The sequence below is a fragment of the Phocoena phocoena genome, chromosome 13 (assembly GCF_963924675.1).
Source record: "Phocoena phocoena chromosome 13, mPhoPho1.1, whole genome shotgun sequence".
Lineage (NCBI taxonomy): Eukaryota > Metazoa > Chordata > Mammalia > Artiodactyla > Phocoenidae > Phocoena > Phocoena phocoena.
Window position 1 is genome coordinate 20,002,402 of NC_089231.1, and position 19,740 is coordinate 20,022,141.

The window sequence follows — 19,740 nt, forward strand, 5'->3', positions numbered from 1 at the left end:
AGAACTTGTCAATGAGATTGTCAGAACAAGGTGGCATTCAGTTGAGAGCAGAATTCATACACTGAAACATCCGTGATTATCTGTATTTCTGCCTTTGGGAATTATGGAAAGAATATGATGTGTGGTTTAAGCTGTCTTTGCATCCCAGAAAGTGCCAGCTCCCTCTTTTCACATATCCACCAGGCCTTACACAGTAACCCAGCCCAACTGCCTCATTCTGCTTATAAGGAAAGGGAGATGGAGTGAGGTCAACTTATTCTCCCTAAGTTATACATTTCAGTAGTAGCAGAACCAAACAGGAGTCCAGCCCCTTCATTCCAGTTCATTTCCACCTGACTACCCAGGGTCTGTGTTGTATTCGGGATTGGCCCCTTGCCTCGCTGGGGAGGATCACCTGGCTAGTTGCACAGGGCCTCCCTGACGTGCAGTGACTGCCCCCAACCAACAAACAGACCCCAAGCGGTGGCCTAACAGTGCTCTTCCCTGTTCCACACCTTGTCCCACATCCCTAGGTTTCACTGACGTGGCAAATATTTACTAGCTACTCACTACTCCACTAAATACACAGGCATTGAGATTTACATTCTTCAGGCCCTGGAGATACAAAAATATGCAGTTAATTATTGTTCTTCACAGTAGTTACGGTCTATAAAGTCACTGCAAACACTGAATTAGAAAATACTGGGAGGATGACAGGAAGGATTCGGCAGCAATGACTGGAGGATGGACCCCAGGTGCTGGCCACTGAGTCTGGGGCTTTGGACCCCTAAGCTGTGACAGCACCTTCTTGTGAAAGTGCTTTGGAAAATTTAAAGAGGTCTCTAAGCTACAGGCTCTAGGTGCTCCAGCCAGGCATCAGGGCTGTGCTTCTGAGGTGGGAGAGCCAAGTTCAGGGCACTGGTCCACAAGAGACCTCCCAGCTCCACATAATATCAAACGGTAAAAATCTCCCAGAGATCTCCATCTCAACGCCAAGACCCAGCTCCACTCAATGACCAGCAAGCTACACTGCTGGACAGCCTATGCCAAACAACTAGCAAGACAGGAACACAACCACAACCATTAGCAGAGAGGCTGCCTAAAATCATAATAAGGCCACAGACACCCAAAAAACCACCACCAGACGTAGACCTGCCCACCAAAAAGACAAGATCCAGCCTCATCCACCAGAACACAGGCACTAGTCCCCTCCACCAGGAAGCCTACACAACCCACTGAACCAACCTTAGCCACTGGGGACAGGCACCAAAATCAACGGGAACTACGAGCCTCCGAAAAGGAGACCCCAAACACAGTAAGATAAGCAAAATGAGAAGACAGAGAAATACACAGCAGATGAAGAAGCAAAGTAAAAACCCATCACACCTAACAAAAGAAGAGGAAATAGGCAGTCTACCTGAAAAAGAATTCAGAATAATGATAGTAAAGATGATTCAAAATCTTGGAAAGAGTGTAAGAAATAAATGAAACATTTAACAAGGACCTAAAAGAACTAAAGAGCAAACAAACAGGGATGAACAACACAATAAATGAAATTAAAAATTCTCTAGAAGGGATCAAAAGCAGAATAACTGAGGCAGAAAAACGGATAAGTGACCTGGAAGATAAAATAGTAGAAATAACTACTGCACAGAAGAATAAAGAAAAAAGAATGAAAAGAATTGAGGACAGTCTCAGAGACCTCTGGGACAACATTAAATGCACCAACATTCGAATTATAGGGGTCCCAGAAGAAGATGAGAAAAAGAAAGGGACTGAGAAAATATTTTAAGAGATTATGGTTGAAAACTTCCCTAATATGGGAAAGGAAATAGTTAATAAAGTCCAGGAGGCACAGGGAGTCCCATACAGGATAAATACAAGGAAAAACACACCAAGACACGTATTAATCACACTATCAAAAATTAAATACAAAGAAAAAATATTAAAAGCAGCGAGGGAAAAATAAAAAATAACACAGAAGGGAATCCCCATAAACTTAACAGCTGATCTTTCAGCAGAAACTCTGCAAGCCAGAAGGGAGTGGCAGAACATATTTAAAGTGATGAAAGGGAAAAACCTACAACCAAGATTATTCTACCCAGCAAGGATCTCATTCAGATTTGACAAAGAAACTAAAACCTTTACAGGGCTTCCCTGGTGACACAGTGGTTGAGAGTCTGCTTGCCGATGCACGGGACATGGGTTCGTGCCCCAGTTCGGGAAGATCCCACATGTCGCGGAGTGGCTAGGTCCGTGAGCCATGGCCGCTGACCCCACGCATCCGGAATCTGTGCTCTGCAATGGGAGAGGCCACAACAGTGAGAGGCCCGCGTACCACAAAAAAAAAAAAAAAAATCCTTTACAGAAAAGCAAAAGCTAAGAGAATTCAGGACCACAAAACCAGCTTTACAACAAATGCTAAAGGAACTTCTCTAGGCAGGAAACACAAGAGAAGGAAAAGACCTACAATAACAAACCCAAAACAGTTAAGAAAATGGTAATAGCAACGTACATATTGATAACTACCTTAAATGTAAATGGATTAAATGCTCCAACCAAAAGACATAGACTGGTTGAATGGATACAAAAACAAGACCCCATATATATGCTGTCTACAAGAGACCCACTTCAGACCTAGGGACACATACAGAATGAAAGTGAGGGGATGGAAAAAGATATTCCATGTAAATGGAAATCAAAAGAAACCTGGAGTAGCAATTCTCATATCAGACAAAACAGACTTTAAAACAAAGACTATTACAAGAGACAAAGAAGGACACTACATAATGATCAAGGGATCGATCCAAGAAGAAGATATAACAATTGTAAATACTTATGCACCCAACATAGGAGCACCTCAATACATAAGGCAAATACTAACAGCCATAAAAGGGGATATCGACAGCACATTCATAGTAGGGGATTTTAACACCCCACTTTCACCAATGGACAGATCATCCAAAATTAAAATAAATAAGGAAACACAAGCTTTAAATGATACATTAAGCAAGATGGACTTAATAGACATTTATAGGACATTCCATCCAAAAACAACAGAATACACTTTCTTCCCAAGTGCTCATGGAACATTCTCCAGGAGAGATCATATCTTGGGTCACAAATCAAGCACTGGTAAATTTAAGAAAACTGAAATCGTATCAAGTACCTTTTCCGACCACAACGCTGTGAGACCAGATATCAATTACAGGAAAAAATCTGGACAATATACAAATACATGGAGGCTAAACAACACACTACTTAATAACCAAGAGATCACTGAAGATATCAAAGAGGAAATCAAAAAAATACCTAGAAACAAATGACAATGAAAACACGATGACCCAAAACCTATGGGATGCAATAAAAGCAGTTCTAAGAGAGGTTTATAGCAATACAATCCTCCCTTAAGAAACATCTCAAATAAACAACCTAACTTTACACCTAAAGCAATTAGAGAAAGAAGAACAAAAAAAACCCCAAAGTTAGCAGAAGGAAAGTAATCATAAAGGTCAGAATAGGGCTTCCCTGGTGGTGCAGTGGTTGAGAGTCTACCTGCCGATGCAGGGGACACGAGTTCGTGCCCTGGTCTGGGAGGATCCCACATGCCGCGGAGCGGCTGGGCCCATGGGCCATGGCCACTGAGCCTGAGCGTCCGGAGCCTATGCTCCACAACGGGAGAGGCCACAATAGTGACAGGCCCGCGTACCACCAAAAAAAAAAAAAAAAAAAAGATCAGAATAGAAATAAATGAAAAAGAAACAAAGGAAACGATAGCAAAGACCAATAAAACTAAAAGCTGGTTCTTTGCGAAGATAAACAAAATTGATAAACCATTAGCCAGACTGAAGAAGAAAAAAAAGACGACTCAAATCAATAGAATTAGAAATGAAAAAGGAGAAGTAACAACTGACAATGCAGAAATACAAAGGATCATGAGAGATTACTACAAACAACTCTATGCCAATAAAATGGACAACCTGCAAGAAATGGACAAATTCTCAGAAATGCACAAGCTTCTGAGACTGAACCAGGAAGAAACAGAAAATATGAACAGACCAATCACGAGCACTGAAATTGAAACTGTGATTAAAAATCTTCCAACAAACAAAAGCCCAGGACCAGATGGCTTCACAGGCGAGTTCTATCAAACATTTAGAGAAGAGCTAACACCTATCCTTCTGAAACTCATCCAAAATATAGCAGAGGGAGGAACACTCCCAAACTCATTCTACAAGGCCACCATCACCCTGATACCAAAACCAGACAAAGATGTCACAAAGAAAGAAAACTACAGGCCACTATCACTGATGAAAAGAGATGCAAAAATCCTCAACAAAATACTAGCAAACAGAATTCAACAGCACATTAAAAGAATCATACACCATGATCAAGTGGGGTTTATACCAGGAATGCAAGGATTCTTCTATATACGCAAATCAATCAATGTGATACACCATATTAACAACTGAAGGAGAAAAACTATATGATCATCTCAATAGATGCAGAAAAAGCTTTTGACAATATGCAACACCTATTTACGATAAAAACCCTCCAGAAAGTAGACATAGAGGGAACTTACCTCAACAAAATAAAGGCCATATGACAAACCCACAGCCAACATCGTCCTCAATGATGAAAAACTGAAACCATTTCCACTAAGATCAGGAAGAAGACAAGGTTGCCCACTCTCACCACTATTATTCAACATAGTTGTGGAAGTTTTAGCCACAGCAATCAGAGAAGTAAAAGAAATAAAAGGAATCCAAATCGGAAAAGAAGAAGTAAAGCTGTCACTGTTTGCAGGTGACATGATACTATACATAGAGAATCCTAAAGATGCTACCAGAAAACTACTAGAGCTAATCAATGAATTTGGTAAAGTAGCAGGATACAAAATTAATGCACAGAAATCGCTTGCATTCCTTTACACTAATGATGAAAAATCTGAGAGAGAAATTCAGAAAACACTCCCATTTACCACTGCAACAAAAAGAATAAAATATGTAGGAGTAAACCTACCTAAGGAGACAAAAGACCTGTATACAGAAAATTATAAGACACTGATGAGAGAAATTAAAGATGATACAAACAGATGGAGAGATATACCATGTTCTTGGATTGGAAGAATCAACATTGTGAAAATGACTGTAATATCCAAAGCAATCTACAGGTTCAGTGCAATCCCTATCAAACTACCACTGGCATTTTTCACAGAACTAGAGCAAAAAATTTCACAGTTTGTATGGAAACACAAAAGATCCCGAATAGCCAAAGCAGTCTTGAGTGAAAAAAAAAGAGCTGGAGGAATCAGGATCCCTGACTTCAGATTATACTACAAAGCTACAGCAATCAAGACAGTATGGTACTGGCACAAAAACAGAAAGATAGATCAATGGAACAGGATAGAAAGCCCAGAGATAAACCCATGACATATGGTCACCTTATCTTTGATAAGGGAGGCAAGTACATATAGTGGAGAAAAGACAGCCTCTTCAATAAGTGGTGCTGGGAAAACTGGACAGCTACATGTAAAAGAAGGAAATTAGAACACTCCCTAACACCATACACAAAAATAAACTCAAAATGGATTAAAGACCTAAATGTAAGGCCAGACACTGTCAAGCACTGTCACAGCAAGATCCTTTTTGACCCACCTCCTAGAGAAGGAGACATAAAAACAAAAATAAACAAATGGGACTTAATGAAACTTAAAAGCTTTTGCATAGCAAAGGCAACCATAAACAAGGCGAAAAGACAACCCTCAGAATGGGAGAAAATATTTGCGAATGAAGCAACTGACAAAGGATTAATCTCCAAAACATACAAGCAGCTCATGCAGCTCAATATCAAAAAAACAAACAACCCAATCCAAAAATGGGCAGACCTAAATAGACATTTCTCCAAAGAAGATATACAGATTGCAAGCAAGCACGTGAAAGAATGCTCAACATCAGTAATTTTAGAGAAATGCAAATCAAAACTACAATGAGATATCATCCCACACTGTTCAGAATGGCCATCAAAAATTCTACAAACGATAAATGCTGGAGAAGGTGTGGAGAAAAGGGAACCCTCTTACACTGTTGATTGGAATGTAAATTGATATAGCCACTATGGAGAACAGTATGGAGGTTCCTTAAAAAATAAAAATAGAACTACCATACAACCCAGCAATCCCACTACTGGGCATATACCCTGAGAACACCATAATTCAAAAAGAGTCATGTACCACAATGTTCACTGCAGCTCTATTTACAATAGCCAGGACATGGAAGCAACCTAAATGTCCATCAACAGATGAATGGATAAAGAAGATGTGGCCCATATATACAATGGAATATTAGCCATAAAAAGAAACGAAATTGAGTTATTTGTAGTGAGGTGGATGGACCTAGAATCTGTCATACAGAGCGAAGTAAGTCAGAAAGAGAAAAACAAATACCGTATGCCAACACATATATATGGAATCTAAGGGAAAAAATGGTCATGAAGAACCTAGGGACAAGACGGGAATAAAGACACAGACCTACTAGAGAATGGACTTGAGGATATGGGGAGGGGGAAGGGTAAGCTGGGACAAAGTGAGAGAGTGGCATGGACATATATACACTACCAAATGTAAAATAGATAGCTAGTGGGAAGCAGCCGCATAGCACAGGGAGATCAGCTTGGTGCTTTGTGACCACCTAGAGGGGTGGGATAGGGAGGGTGGGAGGGAGAGAGATGCAAGAGGGAAGAGATACGGGTATATGTATATATGTATAACTGACTCACTTTGTTATAAAGCAGAACACACCATTGTAAAGCAATTATACTCCAATAAAGATGTTAAAAAAAAAATACTGAACCACCGCTCCTAGAAGAAATAAAGGGTTAAGTTTCTGCAAGCCTGTGATCACAACACTTTCATCAACTGATCAATATATAACCTTGTTTTATGTGTGTTTCTGTTTAGAGATATCTTACATAATATATATTGTTGATTCATTAACATTGGACTTGTTTCCAATGGCACTCATGCTTAAACAAAGCTTCTCTAACACATGTATTTTCTGCATAAAATACATCACAGCCTTCTTGAGCTTAAGAATACTAAATAGCACTTGAGCACTACACTTGGAGGTTATTTTAAACTATGTAATTACCAACAAAAAGCACAAAAGTGCAAAAAAGAGCCTGGAGCTAAATAGACTATGAAAAGTACACAACAATAGGAGAGATGAAACAGGAAGGTGAAATGTCTCTTTGTTCAATCTCAGTTACAAACATGCATGATGAGAGACTCAATTTTTTCAAATTTTTTCCATTCTGCTCATATCCACAAATGACTGTAAAAATTCCTCAAGTACCGATGTTGGCGAGCAAGTAAGTTTGCAAATATAGAGACCAGGAATAATGAAGACTTACTGTAGTCCCTATGCCTGATGAATCCCTCGAACTAAATCCTGTGAGAGTCAGAGGAGAGCAGACACACTGGGAGTGGGGTAGCCAAGGAAAACACCAGAGGGGTGGGGAGAGGACTAGAGAGGGGTTCTAAAGAACTGATAGGATCTCAGAGGACAAAAAAGGATATTCAAGTTGATTTTTCCATTTTTCCTCATTCTCCAGTACAGTAAGATGATGTTTTCTTTCTCCTCAAAATCTTTGTTTTAAGGGTCTTGCTACCTTCATACCAAGAACTAAGAGTAACTATGGCAGGGCCAGTGGAGGATGAAGTTTAGAACACCTTTCATCTCTTTTATATTATACAATTGACAGAGCAATATATATTCCCCTTAACCTCAAACACAGCGGAGGACCATAGAATAATCTTCAAGGTAACAACAGACATGTTTAGCTGCTAAGCTGAACTTCTGGGATGGAGTGGTGGAGTGCAGCCTCATGGTTATTGTCTGAGAGTAAAACAACAAAAGGGTGAGTATTTGGTACTTCAGAAAGCTCCTGGATAGTTTGGGATGGAACATAAGCTGCAATAGAGGGGCCCTACAAACCTCATTCATGAGTTAAAAATCAGAGTCACGCACACAATCATTTTCCAAAACATAACTTAGATCATATTAACTACCAGAAGGCCCCCATAAGTTATCAATATCAAACTTATAATTGAATCATTTGACCAAAAGCCTATTCTCTTATGAAGACCCCTGTCATTGGGGTACTACTAAAGAACTATCACCAGCTCATCACACTGGACTAAAACCCTAGCAGTACTGAGTGAAATCATGATAATTCCAGGGTCAGCTACCCAGATTGATGACTGCTCAGACTCTTCCACAGTCCTCCTCCCCCACCAAGACAAAGAGAGGGAAGAGAAGAGACTGTAATGTTAGCATCAGTCACATGTATTACTTAAAAGCTGCTTTTATAAGAATTTAATGGGACTAAAATTAGAAACTGAAAGTAGGATTTAGAAGCCATCAACCAATGTTGATTTACCTAACTACTTCCTTCCCTCCTCTTTTCCTCTCTAATCTTTATACTAAATAAATAAAAAGCAACACTTCAGTAGAAGATGTAGAAAACCCATCCTTGTAAAATTTTTCTACCACCCTGATTATTCAGGGTTAAGCTACCTAAAATGTGTATCTCTAAAATAATCACTTAGCTTAAATGTTCTATATGCTTGAATAGAGTTTTAACATAATTCTGGAGTACCTATTAAGAAGATATCAATATTTCAAATTAATTTATGATATAATACACATTTCAGAACATAAATGTATCTGGAGGAATAAATGAATTAAAAGAGCATTAAAGTTTTGAAAATTTTTTTAATAGTTAATAAAAGTATTATGAAGCCACAATTTAGAAAATATTTTGTGTGTTACTTGCTCCCAAACACAGAGATAGATTTAATAGAAAAGAATGAAGTCCAGGAATAGACCTAAGTGTACATAATTTAGTATGTGACAAACAGGTAATCACAAATGGTTTTATTTCAATAGATAACTGCTTGGAAAAATAAATGAAATTCTTACCATATATCATATGCTAAAATAGATCAGCTCAGTTGCAAAACTAAATACAAAGAAGGAAATTACTGGAAGAAATTTTAGGCCTACGCAAGAGAGACGGCACCCATTTGTACCCACATGGCTGACCATATAACTCAGAAAATCCTTCCCACTGCAAAACATCGAAAATGATATATATAACATAGGAGTGGTGAAGGAAGGAGTCTCAAGACCAGTGTTAAAAACACGCACTAAAGTCACAGCTTCAGTGAAGACATTGTCTTGGGTTTTAATGGCCTCAGAGGGATCAAAGTGAAGGCCCAAGGTGGGATATAGGACTGAGGTTCCTATAAAATGGAGGGGAGACTGGTCAGTGTTATCTGTGTTTGCTAATTGGCGGTAAGTGAAGTTAGGCTCCTGCCCTCCCACAGAGACTGGTAGGTAGTAGGCACTGTCTTCCTTGATGGTTACATTTAAAGGTATGGATGTATGGATCCCAGGTCCTTGCGAAAGACAGTCCTGGGTTGTGCAGCTGGCAAGAGGCTGGGAGAACATCTCAAAGGGACAGAGAAAATATTTAAAATTGAAAGTTCTCTAAAGAAAATCTCTAAAAAAGGGGAGGTCAGGGACCAATAATCAGGAAGTTTGTCTAAAATTTAGTCAGCTGAGGGGAATACTGAGGCCATCTTGGTCAGGTATGATAGTATGTGTTTAACAACTGGCTCTCGGAAGAGGGAGCCTGATTTGTAGCGTCTGACAATTTAAAGAGTGTAAATATTCCCACCATGGTCAGTTTCAATTTGCCAGTGTGATGTTGCTGAGTGCAGAGCTGGGAAGACATGCCAACAGGTCTCGTGAGCTAGTAGGAGATGGCTCCAGCTCTCCACTGGCCATAGGCGTGTACTGACTCTATCTAGCTTTGCATATGGCCTGGGAAAGATGTCCATGATATATTAAGTAAAAACTAAAAGAATGTTATTCTGCTTAAAATCTAGAATATTATTCCATTTTTAATGCGTATATGTTTGAAAATTTACAAAAGCATTTATATAAGCATGGAGAAAGGTGCAGAATACACAACAGATGGTTAACAGTTTACCCAATAGGGTGGAAGTGTGGAAGATTGTCCTTAATTTTTTTTTTTAAGACATCCCACTCTGCATTACTTCCCGAATTATAATGAGTATATAGTGTTTTTTAATACAAGTTACTTATGTGGTAATGTACATGAGTAACCAGAATTTGAATTCTTCCTTCCCATCCTCTTCTCCTTCTTCTCCGAGCCTAAGGGGACATCATCTCTTTGATATTAGACCTCTGTTCATTTTGGCTTTTGAAAGATGACTAAGCAAAACAAAACAAAACACAAAACAATGAAGAACAAGCAAAAACTAATTCCCTTGAAGACTCTGGCTTAACAAAATTCGTGAATCTACATTTTGTATTTCTCAGATAGAATAAGCAAAAAAATCACTGGTTAGTTATTATTTCAGAATCTTTACATGGCTCTCAGCTCAGGACATTGCTTCACACGACAACTAATGGTAGCCCTATCCTTCCAGGTGCTCAGGCCAGAAACCCTGGTATCATCAACTCCTCAATTTCAATCACACCCCATATGTGATCCACCAGCAAATATTGTCGGCTCTTCCTTCCAAACATATCTAAAATGCAAACTCACTTCTCACAGCCGTACACCACCAACATGGTTCAAGACACCATCATTTCTCACTGGCTGTCCTGCTTTCACTCTTAGGTTCCCTCAGTATATTCTCAATACAGCAGCCACAGAGACTTTATTAATATGGAAGTCATATCATATCACTCCTCTGCTCAAAGGCCCTGATCGTTTCCCCATCTCCCTCAAAGAGGAACTCAAAGTCACTACAATGGTTTACAAGGCTCTGTGGGATCTGGCCCACCCCCTACCATAAATTCTCTGACATCAGCTCCTATATCTGTCCCAGACACTCAAGGCACTCCATCTACATTGGCCTCCTAGATGCTCAGAGACCACTGCCAATCACATTTCCATCTTAGGAATGTTGCGCTCACTATTCCATCTACCTTGTTATCCTTTTCCACCAGATATAATTACCACTTTCTCACTTCCTTCAGATCTTTATTCAAATGTCAGTTTCTCAGAGAGGACTTCTCTAATCTCCTGATTTAAAATTGAGTACACAAACACATACTAGCCCCCTCATCTGTTTATCTCCTTTATTTTTCTCTCAAGCAATTACCACCATCCAAAATACTATATATCTTACTTAGTTACTTCTATCAGAAAATTATCCAAAGCTTTTAAATAGGTAAAATCTGTTAGCAGAGGCTAACTTGTAGATTTTTGACAGGTAAAGATGCAAGTAACTTCTGGTCTGGTGGGACAGATGAAACCAGAGTTCATGGTTTATGTCCCCATTGGTCATTAACCAGTTTTGTATCTAATCCAGCAAATTTGTCCTAACATTGACTATAAATACCTAACTTCTCAAATGATCTTTAAAGTTGTTTTAATATCTTACTTGTTCCCTTATTAATGAGGTGAATATAATCTTTGACACGTGTCCATTTTATAGTTGCAAGAAAGTCATTACAAGATCCTCTTGAAAATTATACTTTAACATTGTTTATTGCCTGTCTCCTCACCTTAGACTATAAGCTGAATGAGGGAAGGAATTTTTGCCTATATTACCGGTGCCCACCACCATTCCTGGCACACTGTGTGCACAAAACCCTGTAAATTGAGAATTTCACTTGCAGAAATTCTAAATAATCTTGAATATCTCTCTTCCTTCTATTGACTTTTAAACATGATACCATAAATCTCTGCTCTTCTTCTACTTCTATTGCTTTTTCCCAGTAAAGGAGTGGGAGAATAAAAAGTGTTTGTTTCTGTCACGAGACTCCCTTCTTGGTGCAGATCTGTGGTCAGATGAGGTACTTCAGTGGAATGTCTAGTGGGAGAGAAAATTAGTCCAGGAAAAGTACTAACGAATTGTATTCGTTGCATATATGAGCAGAGACAGATGACGTCAGATTAAACTGAAAGCCATTGACTGGCAAGGAGAAACCATTTTATGGTTTCCAACTCTTTGTTAATGGAAGGAATTTTTACAGGAACTCTGCCTGAGTCATTTCCAACCAAAGTTTTTCTCCTCTTCAACTAGGAAAAAAAAGAGTGAAGAAAACCGTCAAGAACAAGAGGAAAGAACATTTTGGGGGTCTTATTTTTCAGGTAATTAACCTAGATCTCTGCTTTGGCAGCTTAGTTCATGCCTGCTAGAAGAAAGGATAGGAAAGGATGGATGTGGAGAGAGGAAAAGTATTCCAAAATCCATCCAGACAAGAACTTGAGCTTTTTAAAAAAAATTTTTTTTTAATTTATTTGTTTGTTTGTTTGTTTAGGCTGTGCCAGGTCTTAGTTGCGGCACAGGAGATCTTTAGTTGCGGCATGCGACTCTTTGTTGCGGCATGTGGGATCTAGTTCCCTGACCAGGGATCAAACCCAGGCCCCCCGAATGCGGAATCTTAGCCATTGGACCACCAGGGAAGTCCCAGAACTTGAGCTTTTAAAATGCACTAGGGGGCTTCCCTGGTGGCACAGTGGTTAAGAATCCGCCTGCCAATGCAGGGGACATAGGTTTGAGCCCTGGGCCGGGAAGATCCCATATGCCGCGGAGCTGCTGAGCCGATGCGCCACAACTACTGAGCCTGCACTCCAGAGCCCGCGAGCCACAACTACTGGAGCCCGTGTGCCACAACTACTGAAGGCTGCGTGCCTAGAGCCCGTGCTTCGCAACAAGAGAAGCCACCACAATAAGAAGGCCACGCACTGCGGTGAACAGTAGCCCTGCTCACCACAACTGGAGAAAGCCTGTACGCAGCAATGAAGACCCAATGCAGCCAAAAATATAAATAAATAAATAAACTTAAAATGCACTAGGAAGGGTCTTGGGGAGTGTTATCCAATAGAAATATAATGCGAGCCACAAATGTGAGGCACATGTGTAATTTTAAATTTTCCAGAAGGCACAATAGAAATAAAAGTGAAATTAATTTTAATAAGAGATTTAACCTAACTCAATATATACAAAAATGTTATTCCAACATGTAGACAATATAAAAAATTAATAATGAAATATTTTGCACTCTTCTTTTTCATACTAAATCTTCAAAACCTATATTTTACACTTACTGCATATCAAGTGTCCAACAGCCACAGATGGCTACCACATTGGACTCTGGAGATCTAGAAGGAAGCTATTCCCTTTACGCAGCCCTAGACTATTCATTTACATTTCTCCTTTTGTAATCCAGTGATATAGCCAAGGATGTTATTATCTTTATAGGGCTAGGTGAAGAGACCGAACTAAAATTTATCAAAAGGCCACAAGAGTTAACAAAGGAGCACTACCTTTTATTTTTTCTTTTAGATTGCTACAAAGAATAAGGCCTTAGGCCAAACTTTTAATCTAAAATATAGCCCTCGGGCTTCCCTGGTGGCGCAGTGGTTGAGAGTCCGCCTGCCGATGCAGGGGACACGGGTTCGTGCCCCGGTCCGGGAACATCCCACATGCCGCGGAGCGGCTGGGCCCGAGAGCCATGGCCGCTGAGCCTGCGCGTTCGGAGCCTGTGTTCCGCACACAACAGTGAGAGGCCCACGTACCGCAAAACAAACAAACAAACAAACAAACAAACAAAAAAAATGTAGCCCTCAAGCAGTTTCCTCCAAGAGCTTTCTGTTCATTTCATTCTTTTTTTTAAACATTTTATTTTATTTTTATTTGCAAGAAACATATTTTAATTTTATTTTTATTTGCAAGAAACACATTTTTAATGTTTGGATTTTTCACAGTTTATACTTTTTATTCTTTATTTATATATATTTTTTGGCCACATGGCATGCAGGATATTAGTTCCTCTACCAGGGATCGAACCCACACCCCCTGCTGTGGAAGCATGGAGTCTTTCTCTTTCCTTTTTTAACATCTTTATTGGAGTATAATTGCTTTACAATGGTGTGTTAGTTTCTGCTTTATAACAAAGTGAATCAGCTATACATATACATATATCCCCATATCTCCTCCCTCTTGCGTCTCCCTCCCACCCTCCGTATCCCACCCCTCTAGGTGGTCACAAAGCACCCAGCTGATTTCCCTGTGCTATGTGGCTACTTCCCACTAGCTATCTATTTTACATTTGGTAGTGTATATATGTCAATGCCACTCTCTCACTTCATCCCAACTTACACTTCCCCCTCCCCGTATTCTCAAGTCCATTCTCTACATCTGCATCCTTATTCCTGACCTGCCCCTAGGTTCTTCAGAACCCTTTTTTTTTTTTTTAGATTCCATATATATGTGTTAGGATACGGTATTTGTTTTTCTCTTTCTGACTTAGTTCATTCTGTATGACAGACTCTGGGTCCATCCACCTCACTACAAATAACTCAGTTTCGTTTCTTTTTATGGCTGAATAATATTCCATTGTATATATGTGCCACATCTTCTTTATCCATTCATCTGTTGATGGACACTTAGGTTGCTTCCATGTCTCAACTATTGTAAATAGTGCTGCAATGAACATTGTGGTACATGACTTTGACTTATGGTTTTCTCAGGGTATATGCCCAGTAGTGGGATTGCTGGGTCGTATGGCAGTTCTATTTTTAGTTTTTTAAGGAACCTCCATACTGTTCTCCATAGCAGCTGTATCAATTTACATTCCCCCCTACAGTGCAAGAGGGTTCCCTTTTCTCCACACCCTCTCCAGCATTTATTATTTGTAGATTTTTTGATGATGGCCATTCTGACTGGTGTGAGGTGATACCTCATTGTAGTTTTGATTTGCATTTCTCTAATGATTAGTGATGTTGAGCATCCTTTCATGTTGGCAATCTGTATATCTTCCTTGGAGAAATGTCTATTTAGGTCTTCTGCCCGTTTTTGGATTGGGTTGTTTGTTTTTTTGATACTGAGCTGCATGAGCTGCTTGTAAATTTTGGAGATTAAGCCTTTGTCAGTTGCTTCATTTGCAAATATTTTCTCCCATTCTGAGGGTTGTCTTTTCATCTTGTACAAAGCTACAGTAATCAAGACAGTGTGGTACTGGCACAAAAACAGAAATATAGATCAATGGAACAGGATAGAAAGCCCAGAGATAAACCCATGCACATATGGTCACCTTATTTTTGATAAAGGAGGCAAGGATATACAATGGAGAAGAGACAGTCTCTTCAATAAGTGGTGCTGGGAAAACTGGACAGCTACATGTAAAAGAAGGAAATTAGAACACTCCCTAACACCATACACAAAAATAAACTCAAAATGGATTGAAGACCTAAATGTAAGGCCAGACACTATAAAACTCTTAGAGGAAAACATAAGCAGAACACTATGACAAAAATCACAGCAAGATCCTTTTTGACCCACCTCCTAGAGAAATGGAAATAAAAATAAACAAATGGGACCTAATGAAACTTAAAAGCTTCTGCACAGCAAAGGAATTCATTTCATTCTTGAAGGCAATTTTTTTCCAATGATTTAGAAGCATATTAAGGGTTAGATCTTAATATCATGTATTATGCTTTGCATCTTTATGCTTCTTTATTTGACTTCTTATAGTCTCTATGTGGACTTCCCTGGTGGTGCAGTGGTTAAGAATCCACCTGCCAGTGCAGGGCACACGGGTTCGATCCCTGGTCTGGAAGATCCCACATGCTGTGGAGCAACTAAGCATGTGCGCCACAACTACTGAAGCCCCCGCGCCCTAGAGATCATGTGACGCAACTACTGAGCCCGCATGCTGCAACTACTGACGCTCGTGTGCCTAGAGCCTGTGCTCCGCAACAAGAGAAGCCACCACGATGAGAAGCCCGTGCACCTCAACCAAGAGTAGCCCCCACTTGCGGCAACGAGAGAAAGTCCACCCAGCAACAAAGACCCAACGCAGCCAAAAAAAAAAAAGAATCTATATAAGCCAAAACTTATTTTCTGGGTCCCCAAACTGCTCTCTTCTCAGTACCTTCATTTTAAACTAATGGTCATAATTGTTTCTAATAATTATAATTATCCTTCATATTTATATTAATTTTTCACACATATTATCTTTTTCTTTTACATCTTTATTAGAGTATAATTGCTTTACAATGGTGTTAGTTTCTGCATAACAAGGTGAATCAGTTATACTTATACATATGTTCCCATATCTCTTCCCTCTTGCATCTCCCTCCCTCCCACCTTCCCTATCCCACCCCTCTAGGTGGTCACAGAGCACCAAGCTGATCTCCCTGTGCTATGCGGCTGCTTCCCACTAGTTATCTACCTTACATTTGGTAGTGTATATATGTCCATGCCTCTCTCTCGCTTTGTCACAGCTTACCCTTCCCCCTCCCCATATCCTCAAGTCCATTCTCTAGTAGGTCTGTGTCTTTATTCCTGTCTTACCCCTAGGTTCTTCATGACATTTTTTTTTTTTCTTAACACACACATCATCTTGTTTGATCCTCAGAGCAATCTCATGAGGTAAATCCAGTTTATGGGGGAGGAGATTATGATTCCCATAGGGTTCAGGGGCTTATCAAGGTCACACAGCTTGTAAGTGGGGGAAAAAAATCAGAACTGAAACGCATCTTGGTTCATGAAAACATGTTAAACAAAGATCTTCCAAAGGTGAATTTTCAGATGTTTTTGGTGCTGGTTTTACTTTTTTTTTTTTTGCGGTACGCGGGCCTCTCACTGTTGTGGCCTCTCCCGTTGCGCACAGGTTCCGGACGCGCAGGCTCAGCGGCCATGGCTCACGGGCCTAGCCGCTCCGCGGCATGTGGGATCTTCCCGGACTGGGGCACGAACCCGTGTCCCCTGCATCGGCAGGCGGACTCTCAACCACTGCGCCACCAGGGAAGCCCTGGTTTTACTTTTTTTAGAGACGTAAATTATTACATTATTGATACACCATTGTGAGAATTAGGCTGCAAGAGCATTTCCCATGAAGTTTTCTCGGGTTTAAGTAGTTTTGTATGCCTACCAAACAAATCACCCTTTAAGTCTCTCTGTCCACAAGCTGGCAAAGGCAAGGACTGGGAGTTATTCAGGAATGTCTAGTTTTATGTCTGGGACATAGTAAATACATCACATATTTTGATGAATGGATAAATGAATGCAAATTTGTTTCCAGCCTTTTCAAATAGCTTTATATTGAGGCAATGTAAAAGGGACATGCTATAGAAATTACTTCCTTTATTTTATTGAAGAGAAAATTTATGCACAAGAAGTGTTACTCTGGGTCAGCATTGTTCAGTAGAGATGTAATCCAAGCCACATACATAATCTTAGATTTTTAGTAACCACATTTTTTAAAACAGTTTTTAAAAACAGTGAAATTAATTTAAACAACATATTTATTTGACCTAATATACCCAAATATTATCATTTGAATATTTCATAAATATTTTTTAAATTGTTAATGAGCTTTTTCCAGTAAGCGGCCTGAGGTGACCTCTAAAAATGGTTCACCATTCACTTAACCCAGAAAACCCCACAAACATGCAAATCAAGAGGTTCACACCTTCGTGTTCACTTTAAGAACACTCGTGAAACTTCCCAGGCCATTAACGGTATGCATATCCTAAAAGCCACCAAGTATCTGAAGGATGTCACTTTACAGAAGCGATGTGTGGCATTCAGTCATTACAATGGTGGAGTTGGTAGGTGTGCCCAGGCCAAACAGTGGGGCTGGACTCAAGAGTCGGTGGCCCAAAAAGATTGCTGAATTTTTATTGCCCATGCTCGGAAATGTAGAGAGTAATGCTGAACTTAAGGGTTTAGGTGTAGATTCTCTGGATATTGAGCACATCCAGGTGAACAAAGCTCCTGAGATACGGCACAGGACTTACAGAGCTCATGGTCGGATCAACCCATTCATGAGCTCTCCCTGCCACACTGAGATGATCCTTACTGAAAAAGAATAGACTGATCTTAAATCAGAAAAGGAGGTTGCACAGAAGAAAAAGATACCCCAGAAGAAACTAAAGAAACAAAAACTTATGGCCCAGGAACAAATGCCACCAAAAAAAAAAAAAAAAAAAATGCAAATAAAAATAAAAGCAGGAAAAAAAATTGTTAATGAGATAGTTTGCATTCTTTCATTCATATGAAGATTTGGACATTTGTATATTTAACATTTAAAACACATCTCAATTCAAACTAGCTACATTTCAGGTGTTCACCAGCTATGTGTGTCTAGTGACTATTGCACTGCATAGTACAGTCTTGGGATGCAGCAGAGAAAGAACTTCAGCCTTCTTCTCTTCCCATTTCTCACCATCCCACAAATACTAAGCACCCACCATCTTTTACCAGGGAGAAGGAAACTATCACATGAGGCTCTCAACCTGTCACATATTTGAGAAACACTAAATTGAGAGATTGAATATACAAATGGAACATGTCAAACTTTACATCTCAGTAGAACTCTGACCCACAACTTCCAGCAGCAACTAGCCAGGAAAGGCACACCACAATCAGCCTAGAATGGTCAGGACTTGGCCAATGACTGACAGCTTTCCTAATTTTTGCCCCCTCTCCCAACTCAGGATCATTCAGAGAAGGCCAAATATGCTCCCCAAACCAACCATATAAGGTGACCTGATTCTAGTTTTCCTACCTCTAGCTTCCCCATGCCAACAGCCTTCAGGTTCACCTGAAGCCTTCCTTTTTTTCCCACTGTAAAGCTTTCCCACTCCCCTACATCCTCTGAGTCTCTACCAAACACAAGTGATGGTGGCTGACACCCTTGCTATATAGTGAGTCCTGAATGAAGAGCCTCTGTTTATTCTCACATGGGTGGTCTTCGTTTATCTCCACAAAATCTTTGATTAGTCTTTTCTTAATGACTAAAATAATCAAACTTCCTCTTTTAACTTTCCTTGTGGGTTCAGTTTTTCATTTTATTTGTAACATTCATTCACGCAATGACTATTTCCTGTGTCTTAGTAGGTGTCGGCCACTATGCTGAGTCTTTGAAAGTAAGTAAGGGACCAGAGATTCAGTCTTTTCTCTCAGGGAGCCTAGAGCTTAGCAAAAAACATATACAAATAAATTTTTAATAACATTTGTAATAAACACTACAAAGGAAATCAGTTACTCGAGGAAATATATGCACTCCCATGTTCACTGCAGTGTTATGCACAATAGTCAAGATATAGAAACAAACTAGGTGTCCATCAGTGGATGAACGGATAAAGAAAATGTGGTATATACATACAATGGAATATTACTCAGCTACAGTAAAGATGGAAGTCCTGCCATTTGTAAAAACATGGATGAACCTTGAGTATATCCTGCTAAGTGAAGTAACCAAGACACAGAAAGAAAAAGACTGCATGATCTCACTTACATGCAGAATCTAAAAAAGTTGGAGCAGGGAGGTGGGAGAAATGGAGAGATGTTTGTCAAAGGGTACAAAATTACAGCTATGTAGGATGAGTGAATTCTAGAAATCTAATGTACAGCTTGGTGACTACAGTTAATAGTAACACTGTAGTTTACCTGGAAACTCACTAAGAGAGTAGAAAGAACTCAGGTGCTTTCACCACACAAAAAAAAGATAACCATGTGAGGAGATGGATTGATTAGCTTGAATGCAGTAATCGTTTCACGATGCATGTATATCAAAACATTATTTTGTATACCTTAAATATGTACAATTTTTAGTTTTAAAAATAAATTTTAAAAATTTAATTTAAAAATGCACTACAAAGGAAAGTATATTATGATACCTCAACGTTTCAATTTTTGTAAGA

At 39.6% G+C, this 19,740-nt stretch overlaps 1 pseudogene; it reads left to right on the forward strand.

The window, feature by feature from the left end:
• Positions 1-17,443: 17,443 nt before the first annotated feature.
• Positions 17,444-18,093, forward strand: LOC136132499 (large ribosomal subunit protein uL22 pseudogene; annotated as a pseudogene).
• Positions 18,094-19,740: the final 1,647 nt, after the last annotated feature.